Source organism: Chiloscyllium plagiosum, chromosome 7 (genome assembly GCF_004010195.1).
Source record: "Chiloscyllium plagiosum isolate BGI_BamShark_2017 chromosome 7, ASM401019v2, whole genome shotgun sequence".
In the NCBI taxonomy this organism is placed as follows: Eukaryota; Metazoa; Chordata; class Chondrichthyes; order Orectolobiformes; family Hemiscylliidae; genus Chiloscyllium; species Chiloscyllium plagiosum.
Window position 1 is genome coordinate 117,698,211 of NC_057716.1, and position 15,227 is coordinate 117,713,437.

A 15,227-nucleotide genomic window follows, 5' to 3' on the forward strand; every position below is an offset into this window, starting at 1 on the left:
ATCTAATTTAAAAAGAACATTGGAGGAGCTCCAAGCTGTTTACCCACTGCTTCTGAAGCGGATATTCTCTTTCCACTGTGACAACACTTCTCTGCAAGAAAGACAGGACAGAGCAACTCTCTCTTAAAGGCACAGTGCTATTTCATAAATGAATCTCTACTTTCACAGAGTCCCTACAGTGTGGAAACAGGCCCTTCAGCCCGACAAGTCCACACTGACCCTCTGAAAAGTAATCCACCCAGACCCATTTGCCTGCCCTATTATTCTACATTTCCCCTGATTAATGCACCTAACCTACACATCCCTGAACACTACAGGCAATTTAGCATGGCCAACCCACCTAACCTGTACATCTTTGGACCGTGGGAGGAAACTGGAACACCCGAAAGAAACCCACACAGACAAGGGGGTAATGTGCAAATTCCACACAGTCGCCTGAGGTTGGAATTGATCTCGGGTCCCTGGCGCTATGATGCACCAGTGCTAGCCACTGTGCCGCCCTGGCGTTTGGTGCCCTGACATCGAGACTCTAGACTAGGGGGCACTGTTTTAAAATTAGTTGGTCACATTAACACGAGCATAACACTAAATATCAGGCATGAGGGGATTTTGTTTTCCCCTCTCTGAGTCGTAGGACTTTGGAACTCTCTGCTGCATAAGGCAGTGGAGGCAGGGTCTTTGAATAGTTTTAAAGTTGGATAGATGCTCGTGAAGTGACCAGTCATGAGTTATCAGGAATAGATGGGAATGTGGAATTCCAAACACAACCAGCTAAGCTGTGATCTTATTGAATGCCAATGTGAGCTTGTGGGATCTAATGGCCTTCGCTGCTCCCAAGTTGTACACTGGCAGCTGTCCCACCTGAGGTCCTCCTACTAATCCAGCCTCACGACCGGCAAACTTTTAATTAAAGTAGTTTTGAGTTTTCTAAATGTTCGCAAACGATTAACAGCGACGTAAACAATGTAACTTGCAATCAAGGTGTTGAATTAAGCTGCTGGTGTCACCTGTATCATGTTTGCAGTTTCCTTGGATACAGAGAGAGATAAAGAACCGACAGTAACTTTGTCTTAGTAGCAACACCAGTCTGAGATGGGTGTACATTGTCTTTATAGAAGTTCAGGGATCTAACGAGCGGGTTAGACAAAGGAGAGTCAATGGATGTTATCTCTCTGGATTTTCAGAAGACCTTTGATAAAGTGCCACACAGGAGGCTGCTGAGTAAGATAAGGGCCCATGGTGTTGGAGGCCAGATACTAGCATGGATAGAAGATTGGCTGTCTGGCAGAAGGCAGAGAGTGGGGATAAAAAGTTCCTTCTCAGGATGGAAACCAACGACTAGTGGTGTTTGACAAAGGTTGGTGTTGGGACTACAACTTTTCACTTTATACATTAATGACCTGGATGAAGGAACTGAGGGCATTCTGGCTAAGTTCGCTCATGATGCAAAGACAGGGAGAGGGACAGGTAGTGTTGAGGAGGCAGGGAGGCTGCAGAAAGATTTAGATAGGTCAGGAGGGTGGGCAGATGAAATACAACATAGAAATGTGTCAGGCCATGCACTTTGGTAGGAACAATAGAGACATGGACTATTTTCTAAATGAGGAGAAAATTCAGAAATTGTAACTGCAAATACACTTGGAAGTCCAAGTCCAGGTTTCTCTTCAGGTAAACTTGCAGGTTGAGTCAGTAGTTAGGAAGGTAAATACACTGTTGTCATTTGACTTGAGAGGACTAGAGTATAAATGCAGGAATGTCCTTCTGAGGCTTTATAAGGTTCTGATCAGACCACATTGGAGTACTGTGAGCAATTCTGGGTCCTGTACCTCAGGAAAGGTGTATTTGCCCTGAGTGGGTCCAGAGGAGATTCTTGAAAATGATCCCAGGATTGAAAGGCTTAACATATGAGTGACGTTTGAGGATTCTGGGACTATACGGGTTGGAGTTTAGAAAGATGAGGGGGTATCTGATTGAAACTTTGACAATATTGAATGGCCTGGACAGAGTGGATGTTTGGCAGAAGAGACTAGGACCCAAGAGCACAGCCTTAGAATAAAGAGAAGACCTTTTATAATGGAGATAAGGAGAGTCTTGTTTAGCCAGAGAGTGGTGAATCTGTGGAAATGATTGCCACAGAAAGCTGTGAAGGCTAGGTCATTGAAAACAGAGATAGATTTGAAACAGAGATAGATAAGTTCTTGATTGCCATGGGGATTAAATGTTATGGAGAGAAAGCGAGGAAATGGGGTTGAAAAACCTATCAGCCATGATTGAATGGTGGAGCAGACTCCAATGGCCTAATTTCTGCTCCTATGTCTTATGGTCTTATGGCTTCTAAATCCAGTTAGAGAGCAAAAAAATACCCTGTATGGACATTGAAAGCAATGACCAGACTGTCTTGATCGGCCCAACAACTATTGGAAAAGTCAAGGGAAAAACTGAAGAGGAAGAAGGAAGATTGGATGGTGGGGAATATTGAGACATGGACTGAAGGAGGCTTGAAGAAAACCAGGGAAGAAGCAAGGGAACATTAGTGGACCCATTAAATCCAGGGTGATAGTGAACAATTTCAAAGATGTAAGATATTTGGGAAGTAGGATTGTTGTCACTGGAGTGAAGGTAAAATAAGAATCCAATATTAGATTTCAGGAATAATAAAAAGAATATTTTATAATTTCACAGGATGTAGGCACGACTGGCTGAGGTAGAGTTTATTTCCCAATTTTAATTGCCCTGGAGAGTGTGGTGGTGAGTGGCTTTCTTGTACTGCTGCAATCTGTGTGGTATAAGTAGACCCACAGTGCCGTTCATAGAAGTACGGAATCCCTACAGTGTAGAAACAGGCCATTTGGCCCAACAGCTTCTCACCAACTCTTCCATCCTGACTCATTCCCCTCCTCTACAACCCTCCATTTCCCATGATTAATGCACCTAACCTACACACTATGGGCTGAACACTATGGGCAGTTTTAGCATGGCCAATTCACCATGCCAGTTCACCTACACACCTTTGGACTGTGAGAGGAAACGGGAGCACACAGAGGAAACCCACGCAGACACGGGGAGAATGTGCAAACTCCACACAGACAACCACCCAAGGCTGGAATTGAATCTGGTTGTGGAATCTGGAAGAATTCCAGGGTTGCGATCCAGCAACAGTGAAGGAACAGTGCTCTAATGTTGTTGACTCTTCCTTCTGAAATGGCATAAGAAGCCACTCAGTTATGTCAAACCACTACAAACTCTGATGAAGAAATAATACTGGACAGTTCACCTGATAGCACCCTCAGCACTGGAAATGACAATGATAAACTCGGGTACAAAAGGAGGGCAGACTCAGCAAAGGTTATGGTGCAGTGGTGTACTGTCGATAGGAAGTTGTACTGGTGATCTGCAGCAGTTCAAGGAGATTGGTCTTCACCACCTTCTCATGGGCAACTAGGGGCAGACAATAAATGCACCCATATCCCATGAGTGAATTTAAAAACATTGACCCAGATTTTTCACTGACCAGTGAGTCCAGTGCAGATGGAGGTTGAGTAATAGGGACAAAATTGCCTGGGAAATTGACTTTTCTACTGGAACCCTTCAAAAGTCTTTATTTAGTTCAGAGAACTCAATGAGTTTTGAGGAAATTAAGTATAATAGTTACTTAGGAAAAGTTGAAAAATTAAATGCAGAGTCTAGCTCTTGACCACTTATTAAACCAACCCCGCATTTACCTCACACTTTTACTCCCTCCAGACTCTGACCCACTGCTTCCCCCAGGACTCGACCTGAACCCCAGGCGGCTGGACCTGACCCCACCCTTGATGCTGAGCCCCCAGATCTGATCCCGCTCTCCGGGCACCCCACTAATCTCAATTTGTCTGCCCCATCCTGACCCACCTAAACAATCACTTAGTTTCCTTACCACCTTGCGCCCTGGAGACTTACCTCTTACTCATCCGGCACCCTGCAGTCCCAGCTGGTACCCTACTTATCTGACACACTACCCTACCATTACACTTACCTCACGCTTACTTAATGTACTGACCATTTATCAGCAGATGTTAAAGTGACTGTTTGGACATCTACATTTCAGAATACGGCAGTGAGTGTTATGACTGTGTGGTTTGTTTTCCTCCGACTATTCTATGCTATGGAAGACCAGTCAGAATGGAAGAGCGACTTCATATTTCTGAGGAAGACCGGAGTAGAATCTCCTCTCAGAAATGCAGAGCTTCCTTCTTTCATGTAAAAGAAATATAGGAAGGGCCTTCTGCATGGGATTGCTTGACCGGGCCTGCACCAGATGGTGAGGGGAGAACATACTTCATCTTCACCAAGCCACGTGTAGCCAATGCATCTATCTGTGACAATGCTGTAGGAGCGACCAGCTCATTGTCCTTGTGGAAACAAAGTCCCACCTACACAGAGATGATACCCTGAATTGTGTGGTGTAACACATTTACTATGCTCAATGGTATGGATTTTGCACAGATCTAGAAATCCAATGAGGCTCAACAGGCCATCAACATCAGCAGAATTGTGTTCATTCACAGTCTGTAACTTCCTAGCCTGACATACCCCGCTCCCCACTCTACCATTGCCATCAAGCTCCGTAATCAATCCTGGTTCAATGAAGAGGGAAGGAGGGCAATACCAGGAACAGCACCAGGTATACCTGAAGATGACCTGTTAACCTAGTGATGCTATAAAACAGGACAATTTGCATGCCAAACATTGTAAACTGCCTGTAAACTGCAAGCCCACAGCCAGTGGATCAGATCTAAGCTCTGTAGTCCTGCAACATTCTATCATGAATAGTGACGGACAATTAAACAACCCAGCGCATCAGTGCAAAAGACAAGGCTGAAACATTTGCAGCAATCTTCAGCCAGAAATGCCAAGTGGATGACTCATCTCAGCTTCCACCAGTGATGCCCAAGTGCCAGTCTTCTGGCAATTTGATTCATTCCATATGATTATCATGAAATAGTTAGAGGCAATGTATACTGAAAAGGCAATGGGTCCTGCTAATATTCAAGCAATATTAGTGAAGTCATATTCCAGAACTTGCCTCATCACGAGCCAAACTGGTTCAGTACGGCCACAGCACTAGTGTCGCCCCAATAGTGTGGAAAATTGTCCTATACACAAAAAGCAGGGCAAATCCAATCCAGCCAATTACCACTCCAAGAGTACTCTTAATTCATAGATTATTCATAGAATCTCCACAGTGTGGAAACAGGCCATTCGGCCCAACAACTCTGAAGAGTCATCCACCTAGACCCATTCCCCCACCTATTACTCTACATTTACCCCTGACTAATACCCCTAACCTCCACATTCCTGAATACTATGGACAAGTTAGCATGGCCAGTTCACGTAACCTGCACATCTTTGGATTGTGGGAGGAAACTGGAGCACCCGGAGGAAAAGTGGTAAAAGTCATTAACAGCAGCACTTGCTCAGCAATAACCTGCTTACATGGAGTCATGCCTGACACATAGGAAGGTGGTTATGGTTGTTGGAAGTCAGTCATCTCGGCTCTAGGATATTTGTGCAGGAGTTCCTCAGGGTACTGTCCTAGGCCCAACCATCTCCAGCTGCTTCATCAATGGCCTTCCCTCCATCATACTCAGCGTTAAGGAAAAATAGACTGAAAGGAAAGGGAGATGGTGAAGGAAGAGATCAGTGCTGTAATGAGAAATGACAGGGGGATCAAGATGTGGAATCAGTCTGGATAAATATAAGAAATAACAAAGGAAAGAAATACTTAGTAGGAGTAATCTACAGGTCCTCAAACAGTAATTCTGCAGTGGGTAACAGTTTAAACCAGGAAACATTAGAAGCTTGCAAGAAAGGTACGGCAATAATCATGTGTGATTTTAACAAGCACGTGGATTGGAAGAATCCAGTTGACAAGGGTAGCTTGAAGGCAGGGTTCATTGAATATATTAGAGTCTGTTTCTTGGAGCAGTATGTTGTGGAACCAACCAAAGAGCAAGCTAATCTGGATTTGGTATTGTGTAATGAGGAGAGATTAATTGATGACATAATAGTTAAGGATCCTCTCGGGAGTGGTTACCAAAGTAGAATAGAAATCAAAATTCAGTTTGGGGGGTGAGAAAGTGGAATCCCACGGTAGTGTTCTGAAATTAAACAAAGGAAATTATATAGGCATGAGAACAGGTTTGGCCTGAGTAGATTGGGCAGGAAGGCTTCATGGTAAGACAGTGGATGAGCAGTAGCAGATGTTTAAGGAGCTACTCAGTTCCTCACAACTAAAATATCCCAATGAGAAAGAAAGATAGTAAGAGGGGGTGGGGGTTAAAAAAAATCTATGGCTAAATAATGAGGTCATGGACAATATAAAATCAAAAACTAAAGTATACCTTATTGCAAAGGCCAGTGGTAGGCACGAAGTTTGGGAAACTTTCAAACATAAACAAAGAGATACTGAAAAATTAATAAAAAGAGTTAAGGGAAGTTACAAAAGAAAACTAGCGCAAAACATCAAAAAGGATAGCAAAAGCTTCTAGTGGTACATAAAATGGAAGAGAGTCACTAAATTGAATGTTGATCCCTTGGAAGATGAAACCGGAGAGTTAATAGTGGGGAACACCGAGATGACAGAGGTGCTGAATCAATACTTTGCCTCAGTTTTCACAGTGGAGGACAGTAGTACCACTCCTGTTGGAATAGGCAAGTCAGAGGCAATAGATAAGGTAAAACATAGAGTAATCAACATCAGTAGGGAAAAAGTACTAAGCAAATTAGTAGGATTGAGGACAGACAAGTCCCCCGAGTCTGGTGACCTACATCCTAAGGTATTAAAGGAAGTAGCAGGGGAGGTAGTAGATCCATTGGTTTGCAATATTCCAAAATTTGGTGGACATGGGAAAGGTTCTAGAAAGCTTGGAAAATAGCTAATAGCCCTTATCCAAAAAGGGAGAGAGACAAAATGTGGGAAATTACATACCAGTTAGTTTAACATCTGTTGTTGGGAAAGTGTTAGAAGCAATTTCAGGATATGTGGAAAGTCAAAACACTATCCATCAGAGTCAGCAAGGTTTTATAAAGAGCAAATCATGTTTGACAAATTTGCTAGAATTCTTCGAAGATGTAACAAGCAAAGTGGATAATGGGGATGCTGTAGATGTAATTTATCTGGACTTCCGGAAGGTGTTTGATGAGGTGCCACGCAAAAGGTTAATTCACAAGGTTGGATCATGCGGGATTAGGGGTCATTTATTAGCCTGGAGAGATTACTGACTGGAGAGAGTCGAGATAAATGGGTTTTTTCTTGATGGTAAGAGCTAGTGGGGTGCCACAGAGTTCGGTCCCTGAACCCCAGCTATTTACATTCAACATTAACGACTTGGATAGAAGGCTCGACAGCCAGATCTGCAGATGACATAAAAATATGCAGGATGTTAAATTGCAATGAGGAAATAAGAACCTTACAAATGGATACGAATAGGTTTGGAGAGTGGGCCAAAATGTGACCGATGGAGTTTAACGTGGATAAGTGCAAGTTCCTGCATTTGGGTCAAAAAAATGGGAAGGTGACCCATGGGAGGAGACTTTGGTGACTCCAGTGCAGAGGCATCTAGGTGTACCCATTCACGAGTCACAGAAAACTAACATTCAGGTACAGCAGATAATACAGAAAGTGAATAGCTACAGAAATAGAATATTAAAGGTAAGGAAGCATTGTTGCAACCATACAAGGTATTGGTGAGACCGCATCTGGAGTATTGTGCACAGTTTTAGTTCCCTTATTTGAAGAACGATATAATAGCATTGGGGGCAGTTCAGAGGAGCTTCACTAGATTAATTCCAGAGATAAGGGGTTTGTCATATGAAAAGAGATTGAACAGTTTTGGCCTATACTCTCTGGAATGTAGAAGTATGAGGGGAGATCAAATTGAGGTATTCAAGCTGATACAGTAAATGTGGAGCGGATACATCCTATTGTGAGGCATTTTAGGACAAGAGGTCGTAGTCTTAGGATAAGGGGTAGCAAGTTTAAAACAGAGTTAAAGAAAAACTACTTCTCCCAAAGGGCTGTGAATCTGTGGAATTTGTTACCCCAAAGTGTGGTGCATGCTGGGATAGTGAGTCAATTTAAGGAAGAGTTAGACAGATTTTTAATTGTTAATGGGTTGAAGGGATATGGAGAGGAGGCAGGCAAATGAAGGTAAGGAGCATATCAGCCATGATCGAATGGTGGCGTACACTCAGTGGGCTGAATCTTAAGAACTTAGACTTATAAGGTCAGAAATGGGGATGTTCACACAGTGGTCAGTACCATTCACGATTCCTCAGATGCTGAAACGATCCATATCGACTCAGCAGCCCACTCAGAACATCCTGTCTATGTGTGCAAAATTCTGTAAGTATATCACAGATCTTTTCCCTGATATCTATATTCACATTATCCCTCTCAACACCACAAAGTATTCATTTAAATCTATATCTGCAGGCTCCATGCACAAATTATCACTGTGGTCCTTAATGGACCCTAATCTTTCCCTCTTTATCCTTAATCTATTTAGAGTCATAGAGATGTACAGCACGGAAACAGACCCTTCGGTCCAACTTATCCATGCAACCAGATATCCTAAATTAATTTAGTCCCATTTGCCAGCACTTGGTCGATATTCCTCTAAATCCTTTTCATTCATATACCCATCCAGATGCCTTTTAAATGCTGTAATTGTACCAGCTTCCACCACTTTCTCTGGCAACTTATTCCATACACACACCACTCTTTGCGTGAAAAGGTTGCCCCCTAGGTCCCTTTGAAATCTTTCCCCTCTCACCCTAAATCTATGCCCTCTAGTTCTGGATTCCCCCAGCCCAGGGAAAATACATAGTCTATTTATCCTATCCATGTTCTTCATAATTTTGTAAACCTCTATAAGGTCACCCCTCAGCCTCCGATGCTCCAGGGAAAACAGCCTTAGCCTGTTCAGCCTCTTCCTATAACTCAAATCCTCCAACCCTGGCAACATCCTTGTATATCTTTTCTGAACCCTTCCAAGTTTCACAACATCTTTCCAATTGGAGGGAGACCAGAATTGTACATGATACGTGTAAAATAACTTAGGATTTTCCTTTACTTTAGTTGACATATTCCAAATGTTTACTTGTTCCAGCAATTGTTATTCAGGCACTAGACTGCGCAAGGAGCAAAAGAGTCTGAAATTTACTTTATGTGAATCATCACGATGAAGACATTTATTAAAATACTTCAGTGTTTTGAGTCATAGAGCGTCCTACAGCACAGATACAGCCCTTTGACCCAAACTGGTCCGTGCTGACCAAAATGTCCATCCATGCTAACCCCATTTCCCTGTACTTGGCCCATATCCTTCTAAACCTTTAGAGCATAGAACATTACAGCGCAGTACAGGCCTTCAGCCCTCAATATTGCGCCAACTGTGGTACCAATCTGAAGCCCATCTAACCCACACTATTCTATTGTCATGCATATGTTTATCCAATGACCACTTTAATGCCCTTAAAGTTGGCGAGTCTACTACTGTTGTAGGCAGGATGTTCCAAGTCCTTACTACTCTCTGAGTAAGGAATCTACCTCTGACATCTCTCCTATACTTATGACCCCTCAATTTAAGGCTATGTCCCCTCGTGCTAGCCATCACCATCTGAGGAAAAAGGCTCTCACTATCCACTCTATCACATCCTCTGATCATCTTGTATGTCTCAATTAAGTCACCTCTCAATCTTCTTCTCTCTAACAAAAACAGCCTCAAGTCCCTCAGCCTTTCCTCATAAGACCTTCCCTCCATATTCAGGCAACATCCTGGTAAATCTCCTGTGCACCCTTTCCGTTGCTTCCATGTTCTTCCTATAATGCGACGACCAGAACTGTACACAATACTCCAAGTGTGGCCACACCAGAGTTTTGTACAGCTGCAACATGACCTCATGGCTCTAAACTCAATCCCTACACCAATAAAAGCTAACACACTGTACGCCTTCTTAACAACTCTATCAACCTGGGTGGCAACTTTCAGGGATCTATATACATGGACACCGAGATCTCTCTGCTCTTCCAAGAATCTTATCATTAGCTGAGCACTCTGTAATCCTGTTAATCCTTCCAAACCAAATCACCTCATATTTGTCTGCATTAAACTCCATTTGCCACCTCTCAGCCCAGCTCTGCAGCTTATCTATGTCCCTCTGTAACCCACAACATCCTTCTGTACAGTCCACAACTTTCCTATCCATTATTTAACCAAATGTTTTTTAAACGCTACTAATGTACCCACCTCAACGACTTCCGCTGGCAGCTCATTCCATGTGCACACCATGCATACCATGTGTAAAAATGTTGCCCCTCAGATTCCCTTTTATTCGTTCCCCTCTAACCTTAAACTGATGCCCTCTAGTTATGGATTCCCCACCCCGGGAAAAAGACTGAAGGTGTCACCCTATCCATGTCTCTCATGATCTTATACACCTTTATAAGATCCCACCTCAGTCTCCTATGCTCACATAAAAAAGTCCTCGCTTGATCAGTCCTCCCTATAACTCAGACTGTTGAGTTTTGGCAACATCCTTGTAAATTTCATCTCACCCTTTCCAGTTTAATAACATCCTTCCCATAACAAGGTGACAAAAACTGAACACAATACTCCAAGTGCGGCCTCACCAACGTCCTGTATAACTGCAGCATAACTTCCCAACTTCTATACTCAGTGCCCTGACTGATGAAGGCCAGTGGGCCAAAAACCTCCTTCACTGCCCTGTCTGTCTGTGACTCCACTTTCAGAGAACTGTGCACCTCAACTCCAAGGTCCTTCTATTCCACTACACTCCTTAAGGCCCTACCATTCACCAAGAAACTCCTACTTTGATTTGACTTTTCAAAATGCAAGTCTATATTAAACTCATTTGCCATTTCTCGGCCCACTTCCCCAGCTGATCACGGTCCTGCTGCAATTCCTGATAACCTTCCTCACTGTCCCTGATGCTGCCTATTTTAATGTCATCTGCAAACTTACTAATCATGCCTCATCTCATCTAAATCATTGATGTAGAAAACAAACAGTAATGGGCTCAGCACTGACCCTGATTTTTAAAAAAAAATGCAAGGCACATTTTCAAAGTGATTGAAATGGCAGAGGAAACTTCGGCTGAATGGCCTACTCCTATGTTCTTGTCAACGAATAAAAGCAGAGAAGTTATCAGATCAAAACAGCCTACTGAATAGCTGTTATTATTAGCAGACAGATAAATACATAGATTGGGTAATTGTACAGAGATAACCATTAATAAGTGAGTGTTTTGAAGTCTAGGAGCTGAATAGTAGGACAGAGCTTGATGTTCATACACCCAGATGATGAGAAGTCATTATTGAACAGAAGGTGCCTTCAGGCTGGCGCGACCACCAGCTCAGTACTGAAAGCTAGTCATGTGCAGCTGGAAAATAAACACCAACTGGGACTTCAGTTAACAGTGAATCTGTCAGCTCTTGAAGCATTTGCCATCATGCCCCCACCTGCCTTACAATACCATGATGCACTGCAACTTCTAACAGCAGAAGCAAGCTAACCTTCCATTTATTTTAATGTAAAGCGCCTATTCAGGTGGTTAAAAGTTTGTGAGGGGACTGCTGTCATGAAACCTGGGAGTTGCAATTCTTTTTCATTGACGTCTCCTCCTCCTGCACTTGATGCAATCCTGAATGTATTTAGCTGCAGCCCCGTTTCCATTAAGAGTAGTGCACACAAGAGGTTACTCTGGGTTACAAGTCTGTGGTTGCTGCGCCTCTGTTTAAATTGTTTCCATGGCTTTGCAGATCACTGGATAATGACTGACAACAAGTTACAAGCGCTCTTTGTATTCTGAGCAAAGACAAGTAAAATGTCAGCACTCTGTTCCGTTTTCTATCCAGTTATGAGCAGATTATACACTGATATGTCCAGCTGATCCAATTTAACTGGAACACAACAGCCCCTAGTAAACCTCCACATCTGCTCTTGGCTTAATGGCTGTCAGCATCTAAATGATCAATCTCTCCCACACTATATGATTTATAGCAAAGAAAGAGACCACTCTGCTCATTGAGCCTGTGCCAATGCTAGTCATTTCCTGGAACTGTGTAGTTCGTATCCTGAGCTTTCTTCATGTCCTTTTCTGTTCTTACTGCTCAAATACTAATCCAATTCTCCTCAGGTGCCCAGCTACCATCCACCACTAGAAAGCACTACTGGTGAACTTCCTTTATATCTTCTCATGGAGCCTGTTTATGCCATGATTTATAAATAAGTATCGATGGTTGCAGGTCCGGAACAGAATTTCGCCCATAGAAATCTGGCACACTCAACCTTAAGGAACAAATTTGGATATTCAATAAGAAAATGTGGATTTTCAGTGATGTGAAACAGCAGGTCAGGCAGCATCCGAGGAGCAGGAGAATCGGCATTTTGAGCAGGAGTCCTTCATTCCTCAATTTTCCTGCTCCTCGGATGTTGCCTGACCTGCTGTGCATTTCCAGCACCGCTCTAATCTTGACTCTAATCTCCAGTATCTGCAGTCCTCACTTTCGCCTAGTTCAACATTTGTGCCCTATCTGCCACAACCTCGCTATGCCCCAAAGTGTTCTGCAGAGAGTGAAGTGCTTATGAAACATTATCATTATTGTAAAGTAGGAAACTCAGCCGGCAACCTCTGCACAGAAAGCTACCACAAGCAGCAATGTGCTAACGGCCAGCTAGCTGTTGGTGGGAGCTTGCTGTGTACAAGATTATATGGCAATGACCAGCTATTCTTTCTTTACGAGCGTTGTTTTAAATATTAGACTTGAAGGGCTTCTGTACTCTGCTTTGAAATCTTGCCATTGGATCATTTAATTCAGTAGTCTGTTTTGAAAGATTAAGACGACATCTCCAAAGTGTGGCACTCCTCCGGTACTATACTGGGAGTTGGTGTAAATCTTGTGCTCAAAGTTTGGTGTGGGATTTGAAGCCAGATCTTGATGATTTGAAGGTGACGAAGGGCTTATGCGTGAAACATCGACTCTCCTGCTCCTGTGACGCTGACTGACCTGCTGTGCTTTCCCAGCGCTGCACTTTTAGACTTTGGAGGTGAGTACTACATACTGAGCCACTGTCTCACACGGGCTCCACTTTACAGTTAACAATGCCAAAGGAAGTCTAAGGTATAATCCTATACGAATCTGAATGACATGGGCTATGGCAGGATTTGTGACAGAATCAGATAAGAAGCAGATCTATCTCACTCTCTTTTATGCTTTTGCAGAGGGGCGAGGCAAGTTTCTCATGAGGCAATGATGGTTTAACAATTAAGAGGGATTATTGCTTGTTAAACAAGGACTGGTTAATACCACAACTCTCCTCATTAATATTCAGCTTATCTTACCAAGTGCACTGAACAAGTTCAATGTGGAAAATTCTGGACATGGAAGTCAGAGAAGTTACCTGGTGATTTCAGCATACCATTTGCTCTGACGGACTTCTGTATTGAACACTGGGCACTAACATCTCAGGGCACCTGTCACATACGTCCCACATCCACTGACTTTGGCAACCGCAATGTTCCAGCCTTTGTGAACCCTCATAACACAGCTACGATCCATTTACAGGACACGTCTGCATTTCAGTGCAACTCTCATTGTAATGCTGCTGCAAGGACACTGAGCAATCAGGGGGACACACCCAGCTCATGGGACTGGACCAGGCAGCACATCCAGGCTGCTTGTGCGCTCTCCTGACACTCAGTCACTATGAGACTACCTGGATGTTCACAGCGTCCCTGACTTGCATTGCATTGCCGCTTTAGCCCAATTATACCAGGGTCATGTTACATCAGCTTAGTGCAGGCACAAAGCCGGGAAGCTAGTCATAGTTGACAGCCGGCCTCAGTCAACTCTTGGGGATAGCTTTCGATGCAGGGTTCCTGGCACAGTAAGTCAAGGCCAGCCTCAGGTATTGGTCAGGGGCTTCGACACAGTCAGAAAGCTGCTCAGGGCTGTCAGAGTCAGAACCCTCTCAAAAGATGATGGGTCAAATGACAAGCAATACACGCCCAGTCTTGACTCTTTCTGCCTGACTATGGGCTGTTTCCTCCTGGAATAAGAGTGAGGCAAGGATTATAGGAGACGAATGTGGAGGACATAGTTATTACTGTTGGTGCAGGTGGGAGGTGTCCCATGTGAGTGGGTAGACAGCACAGAGAGCACACAGTGGTTGGGTCAGGATGATGTTGCAGGCATTTGTGAGAGTGATACACCGCCATGTCCAGGGCAAGTGTCAGGAACACTGAAACACAGCTCCGAGCTGACGGTGTTTGTCTGAGTGCACAATGGCCTTTTCAGTGTGGTGCAGCTGTATGGGATTCTGGTCAGTTCCAGGATATCACGGCAGTAGCAGATTGATCCAGGAATGGCGTGTGGTAAGATGGGGCCATAATCAGACATGAGTGCTGTTATGGGGCATGATAGTCAGTTAACAAGGTGAGTTTGGGTAAGATTTGGTGAAAACAATGTACTTGGCCACGTGACAAGAAAGCCTCCAAAATCATTGCACAACTCACACTTGGTCAAATAAAAGTAAGATTCAGCTCTTGGTCGTTTACTTTAATTGGTGCTAAAGTTAATTATATTCCATTGAATACTGGTAGCCATCTCATGCTTAAGTGAATGCTGACTGACTTGAAGGAAGCTGATATAAATTGTTTTTTTTTTAAATTTAGCTTTTTTTCACAGGATGTGAGTATCTCAAGTCAAGTAAGTGCTGACCGAGCCAGACAAGCTCATTTTCCATGAACAAATATAACAATAACCCTTACTCGCTGTATCTCTGTTCATTTTCAGTTTGGCTGACACTATGTGAAAAGTAGATAGTGTAGATGTATTTAAGGTGAACCTAGATAAGTACATGACAGAAAACAGGGAGTAGAAGGATATGCCGATCGGGTGAAATGAAGTAAGGTTTGATAAAGTTTGATAAAGATGAAGTTTTGATAAATCTCCTGGCCCCGATGGGCTACATCCTAGAGTTCTGAGGTAGGTGGCTGAGGAAATAGCGGAGGCGTTGGTTGAGATCTTTCAAAAGTCACTGGAGTCAGGGAAAGTCCCGGATGATTGGAAGATCACTGTTGTAACCCCTTTGTTCAAGAAAGGATCAAGACAAAAGATGGAAAATTATAGGCCAATTAGCCTAACCTCAGTTGTTGGTAAAATT

The 15,227-nt window shown here is 43.4% G+C and overlaps 1 protein-coding gene across 1 annotated transcript in view; it reads left to right on the top strand.

The window, feature by feature from the left end:
- The window catches only part of vwa8 (von Willebrand factor A domain containing 8), a 340,247-nt gene that overhangs the window by 285,148 nt on the left and 39,872 nt on the right, over positions 1-15,227 (top strand). The gene's annotated exons all lie outside the window — the stretch shown is intronic.